Source organism: Pezoporus occidentalis, unplaced genomic scaffold (genome assembly GCF_034315485.1).
Source record: "Pezoporus occidentalis ecotype Australia unplaced genomic scaffold, CSIRO_AGI_Poc_V1 ctg43, whole genome shotgun sequence".
Taxonomy (NCBI): Eukaryota; Metazoa; Chordata; class Aves; order Psittaciformes; family Psittacidae; genus Pezoporus; species Pezoporus occidentalis.
The window spans coordinates 1300121-1319969 of NW_026915758.1; the positions used below are offsets into that span (position 1 = coordinate 1300121).

Genomic DNA, 19849 nt, shown 5'->3' on the forward strand with positions numbered 1-19849 from the left:
TGTATTGTGCTTCAGTAGTAGCCTATAGGAAGAAGCAAGCAGGGGTGATGCATAATATCTAGATAATAGATAAGCAATCCCTTTGCAAATATTGGGGAGGCAGTTACAACACAATGCTATACATCCACGCCCCAGGCTGCATTTAAACAGCTCTTCTGCATGAGTCAAGAATAAAGAGGTCTAAAGTGCACTGACTAGTTAAAAAGCTCTTTCTAAGAAAGACTGAGACCAGTTGTCAGTAGGTGTCCCAGATGCAGGGAATGCCTAACTTCTTTCGCATCTGTCCTCAGAGACTTGGAGCTAGTGCATGTTCCTCACTAGCACTGAGGATTTACCTTCACTGCCCCCTGCCCTCTGCTACTGCTGGTGTCTGTCAACATCTCAGCTCTTTGCTGTGCAGGAGAGCTTGGTTTTGACAACTTGGGAACTCTGCTGCCTGGAGAGGAGGAGACATACGGCACTGTGGAGATGGCACATGTGAATTTTTCAGGATGCTGATAACATTTCCGCTTCGTAACTGCCTGGTGTCAAAGGGCATGCAGAAAACTTTGGTAGAAACCATCCATTTGGTTGGTGCACAAGGCTGCCACAGTAGCCTGCCACAGTAGGTTTTACTAACCAGGGCTTGAAACTCGACTGGGCTTTGCTCTCAGTTCCACATTTTTGTTGCAGCAGTTGTTTCGTCAAGGCCCAGTATCACTTCACAGGACGGGGTTCCGTCTCAATTCAGAGGGACCAGAGAAGCCCGTAGGTAGCTTGTGTTGTATTTGTGTTTGCTCTGTCTGTCCTGCTTGAACAGTTAACATCGTGTTCGGTGGTAGAAACTTTAACTTGAAAGCTAAAGCATGGACAAATGGAGTAGGCTCTGACAGCAGCTGTTTTTCATGGATAGGTAAAACATAGTCATTGTGGGAAGGGTATTCTTTTGCATAATCTGCTATAGAAGTTCCATATGTTTTTTCTTTGCAGTGTTTCTTTGCAGATGTTATTTCTTCTTGCATTTCTTTCTATTTCTATACAAACAGATTAATTCTTTTTCCCAAACTGCCCTAAGTATTTTAAGGATGTTATACACGCTCATCAGGTGCTTCTTTATTCTTCACAGGACTGTTGTCGTACATCCCAGGACAGATTTGGATGCCCCCGGGGTGATGTTTCTGAGTAACTGTGCAGGTGGAGCTGTCACTGTGCCTTGCAGCTGTCTGTAATTAAACGTACAGAAGGAATATCCTCAGACCTGAAGCTTTGTATCCTTAAATATGACAGACTTAAAGATGTCAGGATTAAAGATGTTTGTTTGGCTAGTCCCACTAATAATGGATACTTCTGAGTTAATTCACCCGTGAAAAGCACATATCTACCAGTATTTTTTGGTGCTCCTTTTCCAAGTGAATACCAAATACAGTAGAGAATCATGCTGATGCACCTTACTGCACTATGCACAGACAACAGTACTTTTTCCCAGGAGCTAATTCAGCATAGATATTGTCACCTAGCTATAATGCAGCATCTAGTTGAGGTACCAGTGACTATATCCCACATCTCCCAAGGGGTTGTCTCATACCCAGTTGGAGCTCTCCCATAAGACAACCATTAATTGTCGCTCACTAATAGTGTGTCTTTTGTTACTGGAGACACTATGAAATATTTGTCTTGGATAAGAAATCTCACGGTTTCTGCTCCAAAGCTGTTCCTGGTTCTCTATGACTTGATCTTACAGTCCACCTACCTTTAGACAGCTTTACTGTGAATAGTAGGTCCATGTTTGCTGCCAGTTTTGGCCGAGCAGTCCTGCAGTCATTGTTTAAGTAGAATGAATGCTGAGCTCTAGGATCTGAGTGGTGGCTCAGTGACATGCACAGGATGTAAAAAAGAATTTGGGGTTGGCACTAACTGGATTAGACCAGCTGCCCAAGTGTTCTGTCCCCAGAAGGAGAAACGAGATATTATTTAGGGAGACCATACCAGCCTGGCCACTTTCTGCAGTCCATTCCCCTTGACTTTTCTAGCACTCAGAGCAGCTGTATTAGGTACGTTAGGCAGTGTAGCCCTGCTTAGCCATTTCAGTGTCTGTTTCTGGACTTTTGGTCCATTAAGTTCTCTCTTATTTTTTTGTGATCCTCCAGATGCAGTCACCCTCCACAGCCTTCTGCATCAGCAAGTTCCAGAAGTTCAGGTGCAGTTGGATGCATGTTGTGCTAAAGTGCAGGAGAGGGGATCATCTGTGCCATATCTTTCTGCTTTCTAATACAAAATGCTGCGGTCTACCAGGACACGGTCTTGACTCACACAGAAAAAAAAGTGTTGGGTTATATGTGGACTAGAACCTGAATACATATTGATAAACCATCTCAAAAAGCTACACTAACTGTGAGTAACTAACTGTTCTCTTTAGTCAGTATATGGCTAACCTTGGACATACGCATCTATAATGATACCTGGTTTCATAGATCATAGTTGTTGAAGTACATTATTACTATGAGAAAGATGTAGTATTCCAATAAAGCAACCGTGTGCGGTCATATCAAGGCAGTATCTACATATTCATTGCAGATGGCATGTTACAGAAATAATCTTTTTCATATTTATTCTTTATCAAATATTGAACCATTGCTGTTCAAGCAAAGTTCAGATCCATACATCTTACGAAGTGAAGGAAACTGTTAGCTAGAACATAGTTGCCCTTAACAGTTTCCCTTTAGCAATTTTTTGTATTGATGGGTTTACCGTTTTGTGGTTAAAGAATTTTTCATGCTGGAATATTTCTAAACCCATTTTCTGATAGAAATCAGAAAAATGGGAGTTTCTTGTACATCACTACTTTGCACAGCTCTATATGGAGAAAAATAAAGGTAGCAGGTATAAATTAAAAGGAGATGAAATATTCTGAGCTGCAAAAAGAAAAGAGCAAGTTTATTTTATTTCCTTGGTTATGTAGGAGTCTTGTTAACCAGTATGTAATGCATAGTCGTGTAATAAAACATGCTAGACATTAAAAGGCAAAAACGCAGTTCACAGATGTTGTAACGTTATGAGATAATTTTAGGGAGTGAATGGGGTGAAAAGGCTGGATTTGTTAGAGAGGAAAATACCTATGGAGGCCTTTTCTGTGAGCAATACCATGACTTCATTACCATGTCAATTCTGGGAAAAGGCTCTGATTTAACACAGCAGTTGGCTGGATCCATATGGAGCTGATGAACCTCTGAATGAATAGTGAATGGAAAAACTGCTGGAATCTGCCTTCAGCTTTGTTCCCAGGATGACCAATGTAAAAGGCCTAAGAGCAATACTGCACAGATGGTGTAAAGAGGTAAGAAATCTGCAGGGTTTAGTTTACTTTTTCTTATCCTACACTGTTTGGGTTTTATTTTTTTAACCATATTTGAGTTCCTCCAACTCCATTTGCTTCAAAGGCTTTACTCACAAAAAGATGTTAAAAAAAATGTGAAGCTTTGGGAAATGAAATTAATTCAAAAAACATATGTAGCAGTAAGCATTTACATAAAAATACAATTTAAAATGTTGAATTTTGTACGGTATAGAAGTAATTGAAAGCATAATTATGAAATCCTGAAAAAAAAAAAGCTAGTTAAAAGTTTAACAAAGAACTTTGGAATTACTTCTTCAATTCACCCTATGTTGTGGGAATATGCAGATGTTCACATTTACACAGTCATGTATGTCCACTAGGGTTACATGCTTTTATAGTCTGAAGCATCATCACAAGTGCCAATACAGTAAATCAAAAGACTCTCTGGCATTATCTAGTTTCCTTTCTGGCTTTAAAAGTTAGAACAGATGTCACAAGAGAGGACAAAATGGATTTTACCCACCGAGAGGAGCTTTTCTTGCCATCATTAATAGGAGGCTCCTTGAAATGCTAATGTACACAGTTTGTGTTGCCGGGTTTGCATAGAGATGGTGGGAAACAGCTCTGATCCCAACAAAACCTTTTGTTATTAATCAAGAAAATCTGCTCTTCTGAAACAGCAAAGCACTGAAATGGTGTGGCTACTTGCAATGCAGAGATCTCTATAGCAATCTCCAATGAACAAAAATGTAATAAAAACTGTTCAGCAGTTCTACGAGATACGGCACATGTAGCAATTTATTTGCAGTGATTTTGCATACACCTCCTTTGTCATTTCAGCATGGGTATTTAAGTGGAAAGACTACACCGTTTCTCTATTTTTTCTGAATCTCCACTCTTTAAATTCGTGTTTCATTTCATAGCAAATCTAAAAAGCAAGCTTGAAGCAGAAAGAACTTTGAAAAGCAAGCTTCTTGAAAAAAATCTATCACAGAGCAGAGTTTCTGTTTGATTTGATGTTAATACCATATAAGATATTTTTGCTTTGTTAGAATATAGGATTATGAGATCTTGTGAGCCCTTTGTGAGTACAAACATACTCTGCAATATTAGAACTGGTATGCTCCTCCTGTTGTAAAGGGGACTTAATAATTTTCAGTAGTCTTTAAGAGAAGAGGTTCAGACCCTGATGTTGTTTTGTGACATATGACCTTTATTTTTAAGAAATACCAGTGCAATTAAATCACAAAGTACTAACTGCTGTCAGACATTCATTGCCTTGTATAGGATGCCTCAGCAGAAGCCTTCTTTCCGAAAAGTATCTGGAGTATGAATTAAAGCCAATAATTCAAGGAAAGCCTGAATTAAAATGTAAATTCTTTGCTTGCTATTACTCATCACTGAAATCTCTGGCCCAGCCTCTGATCAGAGTTACATTAAATTCCCTATCAATTTATTGTACCACAGTTCCACAACACATTAGTGTGTCTTTTCACAGATTCATTGTGCTGAGACTTCAATATATGGGCACAAGAGAATGAATTAGGGATGAAGCATTAGCTCAGAGTTTAAGCCTCTTTTAATTTCCTTGCCTCTGTGGATCTAAAGCAGATACTTAACATTTTGCATTGCCATAGATTATTGCACTTTAATTTGTATTTTGTTTCTTTTTAATGATGATAATAAGCAGATAGTAAAAATAAAAATAACTTGTTATACCAATGCAAGATGTTTGAGATGACCATCACGTAGTTATGGGATAACACAGCATACATAGTAAATTTTAAAAGGGTGAATGTTTATTTGTTCATAGCTTTGTCTGATACAAATTTGGTAAAGCCAAGGAAAGAAATGGGTGGGATAAGAGGGGATGGGGAGCTTATGTGAAAAAAAAGAGTGAAACATCACTATTCCATCTCTGTGGATCTGTTTCGGTAGTAGGAAGTACTGTAACAGCCAAGCAGGGAAGAAAAAAGCTGTAAGAGCAACTTTGAAATCAGAGGTGCCTTTGGAATTGTGAGAGGTCTATAGATGAAATGACTAAGGCTATTTCTAGATGCTTCCTACAAAAGCGTTATCTGCTCACTAAGTTTTAATGTGATTTTTCACAGTATTTATTCTCCTGTCAGTTTTACAGTTAAGCTTTCCATTTCATGTAAGCTGCATTTCAGAGGGGTCCGAAGTGCCTGTATGCCTGTAACCAAAGGGTCGCCACCTCTGCTGCTGAAAACAAGACCTTGCTGCTCCTGTGAGTATGGCCTGATTAACTCGTATGAGGCTGTGCTGAAAATCCCAGTTTGCAAGGAGGGGGTACTGTTCATCCAAAATAACAAGCAACAAAAAATCCTACCGAGCGTCCTTAGTGGGACCTGCTAAGGCTTTTGTCAGGGACTAACAACTTTGACCTCACTGTCCAATCCCACAGTGTAGAGGTAAGGATGAAGACTGTTCTTGAGAAAAATCTTGATTAGGAGGGCTGAACTATCCTGTGCCAACAAAATACCCTGAAACCCCTTGTCTTAATAGCACTGATAAAGTCATTGAGCAGAACCATATTTCAGGCGTGTTGTCCTATGTAAGAAAGACTGTTGTCTACCTGTAAAGTTTCAGTGATTTAACAAAAGGAGTTTTTATCAGACGTGCTATATACTTAAAATTACTTCATAACTTTGCAGAAGCTCAAGTGTATAGATTTCAACCAGGCTGGAAACCTACAGCTCCTACAGCTTAGCTGGTGTTGCTAAATTATGAGCTATACTGATATTATGCCTGTCTGAAATACATCCATGAAAGGGTTTTCAGATAGTCTGTTTTTAAACCAGTGTAAATTCTTTGTGTGAAGACTTGACCTGAAGATTTTCATCAAGGATTAAATGTTAACTGACTACTTCCCTTGCAGACCTTGCCAAATTCTGTTCTTACTTCTTCTGGTCCTGAGTAACTTCACTGCCTTTGACGTGGTTATTCTAAATTTGTCTTGGTGTAACAAACCAAAACTTAGCTTTAAGTCTTTTGGAGGAGAAATGTCTTTTGTCAGTGTGGTTATAGATTTTTGGCTGAGAATCTGGAATGGTTGAGTAGTCCAGTTCAGGTGTGAACCCTTTCCCTATACTGCCTTGTGGAGAAATCTCCTTGTCACAGTCTTTCTATACCTGAAAAATGGTGTGAACTGCTATAAAATCAAATCTCTCCACTTGTTCCTTTGGTAACATTTTGCTGTCAGTTTAAGTAGGCAAGGTGCAAGAGATCAAGTCCCATTTCCCACATGGGAATTGCTGTTCCCGGCAGTGAGTGTTTGTAAGATCAAATTCCTTTTTGTGGAGTAAAAATAATACTTTTTAAAGTCAGGCTGAATATGTAAATTATTTTTAGGATAAATCTTCAGTGAGGTTTCTAAACTGAAGCAGGTATTTAGGATATGGGGGCCCTCAGGCTTTAGAGAACTATATATGGGCAGGCAGCAAAAAAGGTCGGTCTTTTTGTATATTTAAATCTGTCTCCAAATTACTTTGAGTCTCGTATTATTTCTGCTTTCTCTGTGTCTTTTTCTCTAAAGTTCCATAGTCAGGTAGCACCCTGCAAGCTGCGTTGCATCCAACGCCTAAGATAGCCTTATAAACCCTGCGGACATTAAACTACTGGAAAACAGATTGGGTTGGTAAAAATAAGTGTGCATGTTCTCACAGAACCTGAGAAAATCACACCTTTACTTTGTTAAAAAAAATCTGTTTGTGCCACTCCAGTAATCACTTCATAACTGGTGGGAGAGCAGAACATATGTCTCAGAAGTGGTGGAATATAAAAGCCTCTACCTCTAATCCTATTTTCTTTAAGAGAGAGAGAGAGGAAAAAAAAAAAAAAGCAATGAAAAATCCCAACCTTTTCAGTATGTCATCTGTAAAATCGGTGCCAAGGGGGTTCTGCTTAAAAATGCTAAGGGATTTTGTGGCGATTTCTGTGAAACTCCTTGGTTAATCCTTCTGCAGTTTTATTAGCAAGCAGAGTCCTGAAGAAGTAAAGCAATGTCAACAAGGGTGTTGTGAATGGCTTTTGTAGCCCTGCCACAGCTAACAAATCCTACGTGCCTGCCCTTCCCCAAGCATTTCTTGGTTAGTTGTTCATGAGGGCTGAAATCACCTCTTTTCAAATTTACCTTTTGGACTCTGCACCAGTGTGGTAAATATTAGGTAACAGGATATTGACAGAGGGGTCATTTCCATAGAGAATGGATAGGACCTGAACATTGATCTGCTAGAGAGGGGAGAGAAAAAGAAACACTTATTTTCTTTCAAGGGGGTTGGGTGGTTAAATGGTCAGTAGTGTGAATGCTATAATATGTGACAAGGCTGCTGCTTGAAATAAATGCAGAGAAGAAATCTCAGTCTAAAGCTACAAGCATAAAGAGGAGATGAGGGCAATTTAAAATGTAATCAACAGGACAAATGCATCCCACTTTAACACTGTTGAAATCAGTGTGGTGACAGGTTGTGCCTGGGAGACTTTGGTCCAGTAGTGTCCAAATTAAATGTGAAAATACAAACTAACTGCTGACATTAGACACAGGGCTCTTAGGAAGGTTGCTTTGTCAGGATTCAGTTGCTCTTTCATCTTCCTTACAAACCCTTTCCATCTCTTCCCTTCTCCCATCTTGCTAATCGGTGAGGTCAGAGGACTGGAGATCCCGCCAAGCTTGTAGTAAGCCCCAGGGCTGTTCAGTGATCGGCAGGTTCCTCTGATTGCTGCCTTTTGTTCCCAGCAGTGACCTCATGCTTCTGCTGGTTTTATGGAGGTTAACACCAGGCCGTACATCTCCTCTCAAAGGCAGCACCTCCAATGGTATCATGTCCTTGGCACTGCATGGGTTCAGGTGTGACCTACATAGATAAATGCCACTGAAGGAATGACTTGCCCTGTAAACCACACCACCTGCTTTTTATCTTCTTTCCAGCTCCAGATCTTGTTCATCTCAACCCAAACCATTCTTTGATTCTGTGTCTGATACAGGCCAACAAAGAGTCTAAGTATTAAAAAAGAACTTACCTTTAGAATCATACTCTGCTAAATAAATCTCTTTCAACTGATAGAGGCACATAGCTCTTTGGTACTTTCTGTTGCACAGTGAGTGTTAATGGATGTATATTATGTGTAAATGGAGGCATGCACATTACTGTGTGTATTCATCATTTCTAGGGAGCTATTTATTCAGGTAAATAAGATTTTGTTAAGCAGAACTCAGCAATGCTTAACCTTTCTTAATAGAAGTAATACTTGCTGTGGAATGATTTCTTAGAATCAAACTAAAATAGCAGCAAAAAGAGTAGGTAGAATAGATGTTGTCACAAGGATTATAGCATTTACATTCCGCTGATGATTATATATTGTAGATGCCAAATCAGATTGTATTATAAAATTCTAAATTAAGAAAATATTGTACCTAGTCCTGTGTGCCATTATTTTAAAGCAGATCTGGCTGAAAAGTGCTGGCTTTTTTTTTTTTTTTTTTGCTTTAGAATAGCTATTATACAGCCTTGTGCTCTGATCATTTTAGCTTCTTCTTCTTCACTTTGCCTTTTTTCTTACTCAGAACACAAGAAATAAGTCACCAATTTCTGTGTACCTTGTGTATGAAGAGAACCAATTCCATATTTATCAGAACACCAGACACTCCTTCTTCCACCTCTCCTTCTCAGGTAAATTCTCTTTAGCAATTCATTTCTGTTTCACCTTGAAGGCTTACAGTACCCTGGAAATCCTCATTAAATGCTAGTGAATAACTTAAAGAAAAAAACAGTGCTGTTTGTCTTGCTGTGTCTTTAAATCTAACCTTTATTGTTTAAGTTGCATTTGGGGGGGGGGGGGAAGTGTCAACTTGTTGAAAGATGAGTGCACTCTATTATGCTGTGCTTAAGGCACTGAGAAAATCCCGTGGAGGGAGTAACACCAGCCAGTGTTCACAATGCTACATTTTAAATGCATGTTGGAAAAACAATGATAACAAAATCGATTTCCTGCATTTAACATTGCTATAGTTAAGAAAGCATAATTACACCAAATGCCAGGGTTTCTTTTCAACAGCAACCTAGTTGGCCAGTGGTTGTGATGAATCATGTTGTGGCTTGAGAATGGAAATTCACTCTGGCTGTGCATTGATGCTCCCGGGTCCCTGCAGGCATGTGGGTCCAAGCACGGACATGTGTGGAAGAGGGGCTTTGGGGGAATGTGGCTACTACTCTTGTCTCACCTCTTCTGTTTTTCCTCTGACTCATGCTGTTGTTTTGAGGTGGATTTCCTCTCTGCTTTCCACCTAGTATATATTCAGGAATTCAAACGTATATATCCTTGTTTTCCTTTGCTTCAGGCTTCCTGGCAAAGGGAGAGATCATTTCAAGCCCAGTACCACAGTTGCATTCTGGGCTACCAGTCAAAGCAAGTCAGGCCTGCAACAGTGGCGGTGGTAGTGGAAAAAGAAGATATTTTGCTAGGGTAAAGGGGAAAATAGAAACAAGAGGATCTCAAATAATGAAAGAAAGCTTAGTGTGTGTGAAAACCTGGCACTTTTCTAAAAGTCATACTGAGTCAACTGGAAACCAGGTTACTATAGTCTAGAGCTATTTGAATGACATTTGTGATGTCAAATAATTTTCTTTCCATTAATTGTTGAATAAATGACTCAGAAACACATTTGCCCCTCTTCGATGAGCTTTATGTATGGCTGAATACTCTTCTCCAAATAAATTATTCATAATTTTTGAGCAATCAGAGAATAATTTATTCAAAATATTTTTTTCATTATCCACTTCTCCATCCCCTGGATTGTGGGTGAAACCCTGACTATGTTAAACTTAGTGAAAACATTCTGAATGATCTGACCAGTGCCAAGGCTTCACCCAATTGAAAGTCTTTTGAGAACTAAGGGTTGCTTTTACTTACAGAACTTTGGTTTAAATATTAGTGCTAAGCTTGACTGTGAATTTGTTGGTGTGTGGAAAAATATGAGCAGGAATTACTTCAGCTCTTATTAAGCTCATTCACTTAAGTTATAATTTGAATCTGGATGTATGAATGCACAGTTAAATTGCTTTTTTTTGAGATTTCCACAACATACGATATTTCCTGTCATCTGAAGTCCCAGTTTATGATGAGTAAAATCCTTCAACAATTGTTAAAGAGGACCCAGGTCCTGGCTAGTTTCCAGTTTAAAGTATTATTAAAGCTATTCAGGAGTACACCAGTTTTTGCCTTTTTTTTTTTTTTTCCCTTTAAATTGCAGCAACCTTTGGAAGTGTTCAGAGTCTGGGGTGTGTTTAACTCTTCCCTTCATTGGCCAGATAAAAATGGTTTGGATATTTCCAGAATTCTAGCAAAAACTGACATTTTTTTAATCATTTTGAGAATTTGTTTGCATTTTACAACCAGTTCTGGTAATTATAATACACCAGCTTTAATTCTCCCTGAAATATGACGTTGAGTCTTCACTTCCTGTCTTAAATTTGCATTGTGTAACTCTATGCAATTAAGGCATGGCTGGCATTATGCCATTGTTCGTGGGTGAAATGAGTCCTATGTAAATACTTTATTTTGTACCGTTAATTGGCAAATGGTATAGAGTGCTTTGGAATCCATCTGGAGAAAAGTTACTGCATATGTGTATGGTCATTATTACTGTGTTATCTCATTTCTTTAAGATACACAACTGCTTTATTATTTGCTGAGCTCCAGGAGAGTACTTGGTACTATACAGATACACAAGGAGAAAATGCTGCTACCCCATGGAGCCTACAATAGGCTTGGCTGAGAGAGACAGAAGGTATTGAGCTGTGTGAAATACATGGGTTATATATTCACATTTCTTATTAATGGAGATTTAAAAATATCTCTATAGCATTATGATTAAGATGCTTTGTGGGAGAAATGCACTGCAAGTGAATGGCAAATGAGGAGAAAAGTAACTTGGTGAATAACAAAAGGGAGCAAAGCCTAAATGAGGAGGGTAGAAAGATGAGAATATGAGGAGGATTCACATGGGGCATTTTAGAGATAGCTTGAAAGGAGGGAGGAGAGGTTGGGAAACTTTGACAGATATGATAGAGGGAGGAAAGGGAGTAGTAAATGAAGATAAGCGGGTACAGAACAAAGCAGAGCAGTGATTTTAGCATTGTGATTTGTATTGGGAAATGTGGGTTGCATAATGGGAAAATGACTACTGATGCCTGGAGACTGAGAAAAGTTGCAGAGGTGAGGATGAGCTGGTCAAGAATAAAACTGCATAAGGGGCAGTTTCAAATGTCTGTGTAGTACAGGAGATTGGGTATCTTTTTTTTGAGAAAAGAGAACTTTCTGAGATCAGTTCAGAGGTTAATGCTGTGGTACTGTAGGAACAGGTGATGTGGAATTTCATTGAAAGTGGGAGAGGATTTGAGATAAAAGGCTGGGTTTGGATGTGGGTAACTGAAAATGTGGCAACCATTTCAGGAGCTGCCAGTTCATTAATTAACAAATTTATTAGTTGGCTTCAAACTCAGTCAGACCTTTCTCTAAAGCTGGAAGATTCAGCCAGGCCTTTTCCTCAGAAGTAAAGTAGGAAAAATCTTTTACTGAAAGTTTTGTGTGTAAATTTTTGGATGAAAAATATTTTTTTCCTCTGTTGCTCAAAGATGTTGCTAAAGTTGAAGGCTCTGATCAATAAGACATTGAGGAGTCTGTGTCTTTGCAAGCACGTGGTAAGAAGGCATCTTAAAAGTAAGATACCAAACCAGAGCTTGACAGAACTGAGAGCCATTCCTGTATCGTTAGGTGTCTATTTGGGTCTCATTTTTTCATACTCAGTGGACATAATAGTTTATTTCTGTTCATCATTCTGTTCATTCATCTGTTTAATGGGTTCAGGATATGAGCCCTGAAAGATTTTTGTCTTGGTTTTAGCTTACCTCATCAAGAGGTTGGCAGCTCCAGACTTGATTTAGATCTGAAGCAATTGGAGTAATGCTCTTGAGGTGTCTTTCCATCCTTACCGCCAAGACACGGATCAAAGAGAGACTGTATTCCAACTGGATACCTCGCAGACATGCCCATGTTGCATAGGGTCAGTTCAGATCTTAATATGCCTGTGCAAAGCAAAGCATAAATGGGAATACAGTCATGGAGTGTTTCAGTTCCACAACTTCTCTTTGTTGCCTGCTATGCAGGCAACAACCTGGAGTCAGGTGTGGAAGCTCTGGATTACCAGTCATCTGAAGGGGGGATGCTGTTCTCTTGAACTTGCATATTACATTGGTTAGCCATAGCAGGTTGAATATGATCCCACATCAAACAAAAATGATACTGATATAGTATGGTAATCTGAAGTTTCAGAGTTAAAAAGAGAGGCTATTGAAATCTTTATCAGATGTTGAGTCTGAAATACCTCTACTTTTCTGTAGAGAGAAGAAGGATTGGCTGTGGCAGTTGCATTGTATCAGTTGTCAAACAACCTTTTAGCAGAAACCACTGTATAAAGTCTTTTTCTGATGTGAGGGCCCACATAAGAGACTTTTCATAAATATAGAAAACAGCATTAATCTTAGCAGTAAACTGTATCTTGTAAGTGGGCTGTGTAGATTGTTGTGGAAGGCTTAAACAAATAAGAGCTGTTTAAAGTATGCAGTTAAATTCTCTTAATACTACCTTGATTAATGGTAGGTTTTTTATGTATCAGATCATTTTGCACTAATTCAGTACAACACTGTCTGCCTAATAACAATCAATAGTAAATGATTTCCTGCTTAAATATTAATTGAAAATCAGTGATTTCCTGCTCCCAACTGCACTTAGTGTCAATCATTGCACATGGTGCTGCTCAGCACAAGTGATTTGTGTGTTAATTGTTAATCACTTAACATATATATTTATATATATTTATTCATGTCTGGTTTCACCAGGCTAGACTCTGAGACATTACTTATGTTGAATTGTACATGACTGGTCTCAGTCCAAATGAAGATGCCATTCTGCTATAGTAAGCATCTCTGGACCTGGCCCATAACTTACTGGATCAATGATTAGAACAATCCTGAAAGGTTTTTTTCCTCTTTAGTAGATGAATTAAGTGTATGAAACTCAAATCTACTTTAATGATTTCATTCTGTGCTTGAGGAGTGTCAGGCCTCTTATGGGAAACTGTGTCAAAAATGTGACAGAGATGCTGGTGAAAGGAAAGCTTGGAAGTATTTTTCATGACTGCTTTTTCTGGTAATTCTGTGTTATTTTCTTCCAGTCCATTTCTTTATGTGAAAGATAAACCAAAATGGCTGACAAAATCATAGGCACAAGGCATATATGAGGTGGCATTCTGGGCTGGAATGCCATCTTGCAATGCTGTGTAATACATCATCCCTCTTTCCATATGTCTTTGCTTACTAGTGAGGATGAGTAGGTGTTGAAGTAGGAGGCACTACCTGAATCATCTGAGCGAGTAATAAATTGCTTGGGTAGGCAATCAACCATCCTACCTGCAGGTAGACAGGTACCCAGCTTTTGAAGTGCTCAGGTGGCTGTGTGTTGAGAAATGCATTTCTTTTGTCTGGCTTTGTTTTTAATTTCAGAACTCCCTCTTCTAGATGATTATGAGAAGATGTCTTTGTTATTCTCAAGTGAGACAGATGCTTTGGCTTGAGCTAGTAATAGTGCTGTTTGGGGGCTGACAAGCTGGGTGAATTTGCAGTGTGGTTGTATACATCCTCTTCAGTCACCAGTGCTGTGTGTTTAACTTCTCAATATGTTCCATCTGTGGTAGCTAACGTGGGTATGGAATTTATGACTGCAAAGGCTATAACATACCACAATACAGGAGTGCCTCTTGAGCTGAAATGATGTTTTTAATCAGTACATTAAATGTTGTAGTTGATTGACAGATGGCTTTTTCTATTTTCTGGAATGAATGTACTCTAACTTAATTGTAACAAGGATATCACATCTTGTATAACACCTTTCAAGCTAACGGGTATTAGAGAGTTTTAAAATCCATGTGCAAGGAACACTTCATGCACCATGGAAATGCAACCACCTTGGGTAAAATGCAGAGAATTTAGGTAGAGCGAATGTAATTACCCATGCTGGAATTTGGCCAGCACGCTGAGATTAAAACCCCTAATCTTACAAAGAGTACCATGGGATCCCTAATGACCACAAATGGTCAGATCACAATTTTATGTCTCTGCCTATAATGCTTTACTACAACAAGGGTATTTTCAATTGTATAGTGCATTCATTATAATTATGCAGCTAATTTTATTCTCATTGTAATTTCCAATAATAAAGTTACAAAAGTGCCACTAAAATGTACGAACAAAATGGTATGACATGATATTATGTTAAATACATTTTGGGGGCATATTCTGCTCTCATTTATATTGGTATCTTTCTTTGAAGCCAATGGAATTCCTCCAGATTTGTGCTGGAATAACTGACAACAGAAGCTGTCTTTCCAAGAGAGCATTTTTTATGCACATATATTGTAGCTATGTTTGAAAAGTTAAATATTTATATTCTGTCCAAATATGGCAGAGTCTTTCTTTTATTTTTAAAACCATAAAATTGTTAACAGACCCATGAAAAAAGAATATTACGGCTCTGTGTCTGTTGGTTAACCTTCACCACAAAAATTGATCTGTGGGAATTTCTCACAGTGTAACATACTGTATCCAATTCCATAGTTATTACTGTAAACCTATTAGTGCCACCTGGGTTTGCATATCCGCAATGCTGTCCAAGTGAAGACAGATTAGCTCTATCACATGTTATGCCAGAGGGATAGCCTCACGAGGAGTTTGCCCTAGGGGAGAAAAAAAAGGGCTCAGACCTTTAATGAGAATACAGTGCTTTATAATAGCATTTGGTGGCCTAGAGATTTTCTGTCAAGTCATTTCAAATTAAATTGGCAACCTTGCAATGTTCAGCCCATATGAGTTTTTGTGCGGCATATATTGTTAATGTTAAACCAATTCTCACATAAGATCCACAGAACATACTGAGGCAGTGTTTGCATCGCTCCCTTCTTTCAGAGTCTGGGCCTTTGTATGCTACTGGAAAACGCCTTTTGCAGAGCAAAATGTAACTTTGGGCTGAATTATTCATGTGTAAATTCAGACAATTTATTTCTGAAATTATTTGTAAATAATTGCACTTTTCTCTATAGTGTAATAATGAAATCAGTACCAGTCTAGGAGTGAACTGAATGACTTTGTTACCAATTAGTGTGACTCCACTCCCACCCCCTCAGGCTGACTCCCACTGAAAGGCTGCAGAATTTGCCCCTGAGAACTCCGTTTATTTCTGATACTTCCAGGACTTTCCTTTTTTAAAATGTAACATCTATGCGATATTTTAGTCCTTCTGGTGTCTGAAAATTTAAAAAGCAGATGATACTTGAAGACAAACTGCTATCATCTCACAAGAAGTTTTTTCCATTTTTCCCACGTTTTTCATTCAGGGCTCAGCCTGAAAAGCACTCACTGGTATCTTCTTTCTGTGAGTACTGATGGATTATTCTGGGAGAGACTGGGGTCTACATCCTCAAAAGTAGGCAAGTACCGTGTTTGGTGAAATTCAAGAAGTGGGCAGCTGGATAGCTATGAGGATACCAGTTTGCATTTCCAATTATGCAAAAAGTCCTAAGAATGCCTGCAGGATTCTGAAAGTTCATAAGCTCTGTTACATTTAATGATAAGGGACGTAGTTTTGCAACTTCTAAGCATAGAGTATTAGCTGTAACGACTGCAAGATAATATTAGGTGGAAGTTTGCTTTCTAGCTGAGAAACAGGTTTTGGAGGGGAGAGTCTAACACACTGAAATAAGTGAAGAGGATCTATTTATATGCAATGGAGCTGCAGGTTGTTTTAGTCCATTGTTGTACCGATATTAGATGAGTAAGATTAGTCATGTAATAATGAAAGCAGGTTTTACTTTTTTTAGGGAGCATGTCTTTTACGCATTTTTCCTGGAAGGCTAATAAGATCTTCCATCTCATATTTGGTGCATGCACATTTGTAAATCAGACATGAGTGATTACTTTTGTTAGAATTATCCAAGTAAAACTGAAGCTCTGCAGTCATGAGACAAATGTGTATTTCCCTTTTTATTTAATATAATTCTTGGTTTGGGATACAGTCCAATACTGTTATTTCATAATATCTCCTACCCTCTGTTTTCTGAAGAAAAAGCAATGACAGAAAATCTTCCTTATGTGATCATATTATTATATGTAACTGTAAAAAAGAAAAATCCAAATCTTGCTGCTTCAAATTAGAGGAGTTGGGTGAACTGCATTTAGCAGGAGATTTACATTGCCAGAGCAAGCATGAATTGATCCTTTGTGGTGCAAGCTAATTTTTTTGTATCTGCTAAATGTGTAGTCTTACTTCAGTGTGTGTATCTTGGGCAGAATTTAGCTCAACTTTCTTAGTTTGCAATAGTGGACCAAATTCCTCTGTGCTGCAATTCCATTGACCTCTTTGGAGTTACTAAATAATTGGATTTGACCTAATGCACTTTTCACTGAGTGCTGTCTTGCTTTTCAGGGAGGCTAACACAATAACAATTTTTTATTTCTGCACTCAAACATGAGCATCCTTTCTTTTTTTTCTTTCAGTTGCTGCTAGAGAAAGGAGAGAAGACAAAATGCTGCTGTAAATAGTGCAAAATAACTAAAGGATATCCAAAATTACCTCAAATCTCATTTCATTAGTTCATGTTGAAATCAATAGTAAAATTCCTAGTGGCATTAAGACGGCAGGAATTTTCCCACTGTTGCACCTGGTTATTTTTACAGTCAACTGTCCTTCCATAAAGGTGCTGAGGAATGGTACTGCAACTAAAAAAATCCAGTACAGAAACTAGGTCCAAACACATTGCTGATTATTCCTCTGCAATTCTCCTTTAAAACTTCTGATGGTCTTTAAACTGTTGTACTAATGTTTCAAAGGAAATGTAATTTTACAGAGTGACTTGTCTGGGAATAGAATGAGATGGAACATCTGTCCTTCTAAACTGTTGGAATTGCTTGGCTGAAGCAAATGCAAAATGAAAAAAATGGAGATAAAAAGACAGTTGAAAAAAATAGAACTTGTTAATCTTTTCTCTAAAACACACACTAAACTTTTCAAGTTAAATTTACTCATACTATTTCTTGCTATTTTATACTACTACATCTTCCCACATAACAACTGAGTTAAAAAAGGAAAAAAGTAAAACTGGTTTCATCACTGAGATAACAGTGTATGCCAGGACAATTGGAAGAGTCTGATGCATTTTCTGATCATGAAATACAGTTTTATATTTTAAAATGATGTGAAGGCAAACATTTAATGATGTACAGCCTCTTGTATCATTTCATCAGCATCTCAGCCAATTATTATGATGATCCTTATGTTGTTCTAAGCTAGTGTTCTAGAAAACATAGGGGAATAAACAATCATTAAGCCTTCCATGCCTGAAAGCACTTCAAGACTAGTAAAAGGTAACATTGTCTTTTTAAAATGTTTTCAGCAGCCAGTAATCTATTTTCATGGTGCTCTGTAAACCCTATTATCAGGGCTGCAGATTCCTACACATGACCAGTCTTCACTAGTGAACAAAAATGGCATCTAAATCCCAAGTGACACTCTTAAGTACTTGGCAGCAGAAGGGCTCTTCTGAGGAAGATTAAGTTAATGGAAGCACTTGGGTAACATCTGCATGACTCTTCGTCCCAGTGTGGCCAACTCACACTGCCTCGACACGTGATGGAGGATTTCTTTGATTATCACTTAAGAAGAAAACTGGCTGAAGTTCCTTTCCAGGCATTTGTCAGAGCGTAATGTATGTGTGAGAGTACATATGCTGGGGTAAACAGGCGCAGTTACAAAGGGTGGCCCACACGGACTTTGAAGAGGTCTTACTTAATAAAAATCAGATTACTTGTGTAATGAAAAGTAAAAGAAATTGGGGGAAGAATTGTTGTAGCTTGCTGTTTAGTTGTCTTCTTTACAGCAAGATGTACTGTCTTTTCCAGTTGAGTGCTGCTGCAGGCACACAGAGCCTTGTTAATACAGGCGATTAATGCCCTTCACCTCAGTTGACCTGGGTTTAAATCTGTTGTTTTGTTACAAGTTGGAGGAGTTATTGGCCTTTCTTTAGCCCCTAGCTGGTGCCTTTCCACCTTGTAAAACCACTTCACAATTTGGTGTAAATGCTGTTTTCTGGTGTGAAAAGACCCTGGGTTGCAGAAGCAGGGAAGAGGCAGGTCACGGCTAAGGGATGTCTGTGAAGGGGTGTGGGGAACATCATCCTGGGACTGATGGTGTTGGACTGGTCTTGCTTGTTTTTGCGGACTTGATTTGAAATCAGGGAGACCCTTGCTTGTCCACATCATGCAGTGTTGGCTTCCATGCCTATGCTGAACAGAAGTTACCTGGTTTCATCTTCCATAGGACTGATACGAAAAGAATAAGGATGAGGGGAACATGAAGGAGTCAGTTATACTATACCGAATGGCACAATTTATATTTGTTCTGAGATTTGCTGACAGTGAGGACATGGAATAGTGGAATAGAAGTTTTAAATTCTTTGAGAAGGTTTTTATTCTCTACTTGTTATTCCTACTCTTTTAATGTTCCTTTTCTGCAAAGACCAACACTGCCATTATCAAGAAGTGATCTTCATCAACAGCTACAGAGGGAACCTGCAGGCCAAGCTTCATGAAAGTGTCTCATCCTCTTTATTCATTCCTCTTTATTTCAAAATCTGTCTAACTGGAAATTCATCTTGACTTACTGTTTCAAGACTTGGAATAAAAGGTGACAAATCACTGCAAGTTTGAAATGAGATCCATCCTGAGAGAAGGGAAGAAGCACAGAATTTTTATTTTCCCCATTGAAAGAGTGTTTTAAAGGAAATTGGCATTTTCCAGAACAAAGCCTTGGAAACTGAATTTGAGATTTGTGTATATGACCAAAGCAGTCACCATTCTGGGCAGTTATATGGAAGAAAAACAAAACAAAGAAGAAACAAAAATCAAGGCAAAAAACTTGCTATGGCCAAACTGCTATTAAGGTACCATTTGGGTCTGAGCACTAGAGAAGTGTAATTCAGACCTGTCTGCTGAGATTTACTGTCTTCTTCTTTTGCTTCAAATTCTAACATTGCTGTGAGAAAAGCTGACTACTTATTAATAATTTTCAGAACCTGAATTCCAGTAAGTATTCATTTTCTGCCAAAGTCTGTATTCTTAGAGTTCCCCCAGATTCTGTTTCGGTAACGGAGGAGTAGTTTTTCACTGAAATTACTTTTTCTTCAATCCTTTTCAAAGGAAAGGCACTAGCAGGCTGTCCTGGGTTCAGCAGGGACTGCTACTGCTGAACCCAGGACACAGGCAAAGATTGGTTTTGCATGCAGATTTCATCTTTGAATGATGTTTTGTGTTCTAGGATGTGGTAGACATCCACTGCTGAGCAGCACACTGGTTTCAGATGTTCTTTCCTTTTTGTTGCTGGTTACCAACATCTTTTTTTTTCTTTTGTACT

General features: G+C 38.5%; 1 long non-coding RNA gene across 1 annotated transcript in view; it reads left to right on the forward strand.

Annotated features, from left to right (window-relative positions):
- The window catches only part of LOC134171924 (uncharacterized), a 189132-nt gene that overhangs the window by 15662 nt on the left and 153621 nt on the right, over positions 1 to 19849 (forward strand). The window contains exons 4-5 of the long non-coding RNA XR_009967773.1: positions 1106 to 2370; positions 8898 to 9003. This is a non-coding gene — a long non-coding RNA (uncharacterized LOC134171924). The remainder of the gene's footprint in view (positions 1 to 1105; positions 2371 to 8897; positions 9004 to 19849) is intronic.